Below are 6,451 nucleotides of genomic sequence, written 5' to 3'. Positions count from 1 at the left end.
TATTGCTTGAAATGATTAAAGTGTTGAAATTTTTTTGTTTTTAGAGGAGATGCATTTCTTTTGACAAACTGATTTTTATTAAAGTTATTCCTCTTTGTAAAAGCATTTTCACCAGAATTTCTTTGAACATTTTTACCTTTCGAAAATGAGGTTTTGTTGTAAAATGGTGGTTTCTTGAAAGCAGCCTCATTTTTCGAAATGTAACCCAAACCTGGCCGGTTTGAACTCGGATCAGTTCTTGGTGAAGGCTCAGTTTCACTTGTGTACACTTCATCAAGTTTTTCTTCAAAAGTTGAAACATATCCAATACCCGATTTGTTTGGTATGGATTTGGTATTTGATGAAGAAGCCACAAATTTTATAGAGGGAGTGTTGGAAACTGCATCTTCCTTGGCTATGTAGCCTAAACCAGATTTTTCAAACAATGGTCTTTGACTTGCAAGTAATTTGTCCAAGTTACTAGAACCTTGAGCAAATTTTGCTAAGTCACCATTCAGCCTTTTAATCATATCATTTAATCTTTTATTTTCAGCAATTAACTCATGAGAAGGATCCACAATGTGCTTTCCTTTTAGTTTTTCAAGTTCAGATTTTAGAAATCTGTTTTCTTCAATGATGTCCAAAGCACATTCAGTTTCCTTCACTTTTTCTTTTAAAAAATTATTTTCAGCTCTTAACACATCTCTTTCAGATCTGCATTCATTGTACTTGTCAAGCAGTTTTGAGGTGTTTAAAGTGAGATCATCAATAATAACATGTAAGTCCTCAATGGTCAAATCATAGTAATTTACCTCATTAAGATTGTTGTTTCCAGCCATGAAGCAGTCTTTGTCATCTCCTTTAGATTCTTCTTCTTCATTTGAGTCGTTCTCAAGATCCTCCCAAGCTGCCATGAGTACTCTCTTCCTTTTCTTCTTTCCTTTGTCCTCCTTTTTGAGCTTTAGACAGTTTAGCTTGAAGTGTCCAGCCTCCTTGCAGTGATGGCATGTCACTTTGCTCAAGTCGATCTTGTGCTCCTTTGAACTTGAACCCTTGTATTTGCCCTTGTTTTTCATCATCCTTCTAAATCTCCTAGCAAAAAACAAAAGTTCGTCATCTGAAATACCATCACTAGACTCACTCTCTTTCGGTTCTATTTGTGACTTGAGGGCTATTCCCTTTTTCTTTGAGTCTGTGTTTGTGTGTGTGGCTTCATAGGCAAGGAGTTTTCCTCTCAGCTCATCATAGGTTATGGGACTTATGTTGTTACTCTCAGTTAGGACAGTGGCAGTGTTTTTCCATTCTTTTGTGAGGCTTCTAAGAAGTTTTCTCACCAAGGTTTGTTTTACATAGTTTGTACCCATAGCATCAAGGTTGTTGATTATGATTGAGAATCTCTCAAACGCTTCATCAATGCTTTCTCCATCCTTCATGCTAAATATCTCGTACTCTTTTCGCAGCATATCAATCCTCGTTTCTTTGACTTGTTTAGTGTCTTCGTGTGTAACCTGGAGTTTTTCTCAGATTTCTTTGGCTGTCTTGCATCTAGACACTTTCCGGTATTCTTCAAAGCTGATAGCACAGTGAAGAAGGTTGATTGCTTTAGCATTCAGCTCTATCTTCTTCTTATCATCTTCATTCCATTCAGCTTCTTCTTTTGGAGTCACCACTCCATCAGCACTTGTTTTTGTTGGAATCTTGGGATCGCTCACAACAATCTTCCATATGTTGTAGTTAATGGATTGGATGAAGATTCTTATCCTTTCATTCCAGTAGGAGTAGTTCTTCCCGTTGAAGAAAGGTGGCCGGTTATTTGATTGGCCTTCAGTGAGGGTGTAGGCAACTGTGGTTGTGCCCAAGTTGTTCGCCATTAGATCTTTGCTCCAAGCGGTTAAGCTTGATTCTTGAAACCAGGCTCTGATACCAATTGAAGGTTGTGGTAGGCTTAGAGAAGGGGGTTGAATCTATGCCTTCCTTTTAAGTTGCTGTTATTACCCTTTTAAAACAAACTTTCAATTTAGGTTCTGTTTGAACTCAGCAGCGAAAATTTATGAGACAATTTATTTTTGTCTCATGAATATCAGAAAACAGAACTCAGCAGAGAAGAGAAAAGCTAACACCAGCATGTAACCTGGTTCGGTTGCCTTGTGCTATGCAACCTACATCCAGTCTCCTCCACAACTATGGAAGAATTTCACTATAGTTAACAGTATTACATACACCAATTTCATAGGATTGACCAAATCCTTTCACACTCAAGTTCTAACCTAACTTGACATTGGCTATGCTAATACCTAACTAATCACTCTTAGTGCTAACCTAACTAAGAAAGGGATACCTCACAGGTACAAGATACAAGACATAGACATACCTAAAGAAATCAGAAAATAACTCTAGGCTTTTCTCTCAAGTGTTTCACTCAGCCTTTTTCCACTCATGGCTTTTACTTGAGTTTCCTCACAATGCCTTTTCTCACAAGAAATTACAGAAAGATAAACATTGAAAAGTACATTACAATTTGTAAAACATGAAGGAGATTGATTTCATAAACAGCCTCTGTGCTATGCGAAAAACTAGATTGGCAAGCCTCTGATTTAGTTCTTCATACTGGCAGAATGCACCTTTGGTTAGGTTACACTGTCCAGTTAGTTGAACTTCTTCAAAGAGCTCTCTCAGAACAAAACCTCTATTCACTGGTTTTCTCTCCTTAGTTTCTAAATGAACAGCAAACCTCTTTTTATCTCCTTGCATGTTGTTGGGTTCTTCTTCCAAGGTTAACACCTTGAGCCTTGAGCTTCACCAACCCACAGATTCACTTTTTCACATTAAACCTTAGAGTAGAAACTTTGTTTCTGACTTCTTCATCTTGACCGAAAGCCATATAGCAGCAACCATAGAAATCTTCTCATGATCAACTTGATCTTAGCCCTTGGAAACTAACTTGGTCTCCAAGTCATGTTTAAGACCGTGGATATGCAGCAGTGAAGAACAGAGATCATCTTTTCTTTGCATTCCATTTTGGATGGAGCAGAGAGTTGGGAAGAAGAGAAGAAGATCTGATGCATGCAAGAGGAAATGTGTTACCTTTAACCTAAGCTTGATTTGGTTTGAACTTGTTGAAATGACATCTGCCTTTCAAGCTTAATCCTTCTCTCTCTTACTTCTTTGGTGATTAGCTTAGGAAAGAAGCTCTCTCTCTTTCTCTTTCTTACTTTTCTGAAACTCTGATTTGACTATGACAAAAGAGAGGGGAACGTTGCTTTGGTTGGAGCAAGATGGAGGGAATTGAAATTAAGCTGGGTTTGGTTCGGGTATTCATTTGAGCAACCCATCTTACTTCTTTCTTTTCTTTTTCTTGGGCTTCTATTTTGTTTTCAGCCCACCATTCTTTTCTGTTTGCTTTTCATTCCATTTGGGCTATGGAATTGGATTTTGCCTGCAACAATAAATAATTAGTAATATGTAAATATAATTAATCAACACTAATTATTTATTTTACCCAAAAATAATGTTTGTTATCACTAATTAATTTAGTTAATTTCTTAACTCAACAAAAGGAAATATCAATATTCTTGGTATCCGTAATTAACATAATTCAGAGAGGATATTTTCTCATATAATATATGAATTGAATTTGTGAATAGTTTGGCGAAGGATTTAGAATGATTTTAGGAAGTGAGACAAGATAAGGATTTTTCTTATAATAAAGTGGAGAAAGTATAAGAATGGCAATCTGTAGAAACAATAGAAGATATAAGAGATAGTCACCTAGCATTTTGTATAGAAAAGGAGAATAGAATGAGAAAGGAAGGACTTAAATAGCTCTTAGGTATGCACAAGTTGCGTTAGAAGAATCTAACTCGCGTTTAAGTAAAATCTTCAATCTGAATCGTCACTTTGCAAGCCTTATAAAGTTTTCTACGTTTGGAATTTAAAAATATCTATTAGGTACAAATTTATATAGAATTGAGTTAGCTTTAGACGACAATCAGATAATTATAACTTGAGATATTTACGAAATACTGTTAGTATATTAGACTGATTAGTTACTGTATAATTTTTTATTATGAATTTGTAACAAATTTATCTACCTAATTGAATTTGAATTTTATCTTGTACTGAATTCAAAGAACAAAGCTAGTTTTCTCATCTTTTCATATAACCAAAGAATAAGATTATTCAAATTCAATAATTATAAAATTAATTATGATTATATCTTAAAAAGCTATTTATTGTTAGTTAAAGCCATCGATGATTCCATCAACTAGTTTAACCTTCTCGTTCTTTTTGTCCCCCTTTTTTCTTTTTTCTTTTTTTTTTTTAAATGGAGTGCGATTATAAAAATTAACCACTTTTATTTATAGAATATCGGTGAATGATTCGGTGGTCCTCACTTGTTTTTTCACCAATTGTGGTGAAAACTTAAATCAACGGTTAGATCATTATTAAATTTGATCCAACGGTGGGTTATATTTTGTCAATTATAATCAATTTTTTTTTTACAATTAATGGTATATGAACTACGGCCCAATAGAATTTGTTATTTCCATAAAAAATTTTGCTGAATCCTAAATTTCACCCACACAAAAAATTGAATTTCATAATTTCCAACTAGTTAAACACACAATTGTCTCCCTTCGTCAACATCAACATCAACATCATTATCTTCTTCTTCACTCTAATATTAACTCTGTTGATGTTTATCCAAATTTCAAGATCTATGTGCCAATTGAGGATCTCGGTGCCAATTGGTTTGCGATGGTAATTGGAATGCACCAAGAGGCTTTATATTACCTTGACTCTAATCCACAACCGTACTTGGTTAGAGATAGAAAGGCTCGGATGCGCGACGTTGTAAGGCTTCTTTTCATAAGATCAAAAATTACAAATTAGATGCTTGCTATCAAATAATTTAACCACTCAAAAATTCTTGGTAATTTGTAGGCCAAAATGTTGTTCAAAATAACAAGTGAATGCTTTGACACGGATGAGAAATTTCTACCCCATGGCTTACCAGATTGGCCAATTATAGATGGAAAGGGCATACCAAATTGTCGCAGCGAATAGTTGTTAAGCCACAAAAAAATATTTAGCCGATAGTATAATTAAAGAATAAAACCCAAATCAGCCCCTGACAATTACCTCGAAAGACAACGAGGCCCCTGACAAAAAAAAAATTCACTCATAATTAAATAACATTGTATAGTAATTGTTTGTTGTTACTGCAGTACCAATTCTGCTAGTTGGGTTATTTCATGGATCAACATGGAAAATTAGTTTGATTATGATCTCCCAGGCATGGTGAGCTACCTGGCTTTGATTACTAATTATTATCACTATATTAATCAAGGCAATTTCTTTTATTATTTTATTTGAAAAGATAATTGAGTTTTTCGTGTAAAGAAAAATATTATTCATTGGATTGCAATGGGAGGACATTAAGAATGTTAGATGTGGGTGAAATTTAGGATTCAGCAAAATTTTTTATGGAAATAACAAATTCTATTGGGCCGTAGTTCATATACCATTAATTGCAAAAAAAAAAATTGATTATAATTGACAAAATATAACCCACCGTTGGATCAAATTTAATAATGATCTAACCGTTGATTTAAGTTTTCACCACAATTGGTGAAAAAACAAGTGAGGACCACCGAATCATTTACCATCTTTCAGCGTCATGCTCTCTTTTTTTTCTTTTCTTTTTCGTTTTGGCCTTTTCTTATCTAACTTTTGGCTCTTTTAAAAGAGTATGACAACAAGGGTAGCACTCTCTTAGCGATGTCCACATTTATTTGACCACCAAATAAAGAAACATAATGCTAATCTTCTCAACTATTTAAGGAAATACATTCGCCCCGGCCCTTATATATGATGATTATCATTTATATTGGAAAGGAGCCACTTCGATAAAGACATTTAAAATATTTTTTTTAAAGATATTTTTTAATAATTAAAATTTAACAAAATTTTTAGCTAAACTAATTTATCTGGTCTAATTTTAATAAAAATAACATAATTTAATTAATATTTAATTATATATGTTAAATTTTAATTTTTAAAAAACATCTTAAAAAAATATTTTTGACATCTTTATATAAATAACTCCAATATTAAAAACTACGATATCACTCTTTCTTTTCCTGCTCATTTTTACGCAAAAATAAACACGTAACAACTCCTTCCATTTTCTGTGTAACTTCAAATTTTGATTTCTCTTCTGGCAGAAGAGGAATCTGAAACGGTGAAACCTTTACATGCATAATCTACTGTAGAGGTCCTTGATTTGGAGTTGAAACACCGATAAAATGTATATATGTTCAATAAAATTAGATGAATTTAATTCAACCTTAAACATTCTTAAAGGATGAGAACTGTCTGACATCTATAAAAACTATCAAAATTATATCTTTGATAGACGTAAAGTTTATAATACAGTAATGTTAAAAAACAAAAAAAAAAGTCAAACTTT

The sequence above is a fragment of the Arachis ipaensis genome, chromosome B09 (genome assembly GCF_000816755.2).
Source record: "Arachis ipaensis cultivar K30076 chromosome B09, Araip1.1, whole genome shotgun sequence".
In the NCBI taxonomy this organism is placed as follows: Eukaryota; Viridiplantae; Streptophyta; class Magnoliopsida; order Fabales; family Fabaceae; genus Arachis; species Arachis ipaensis.
Note: the sequence above shows the minus strand (reverse complement) of the source record.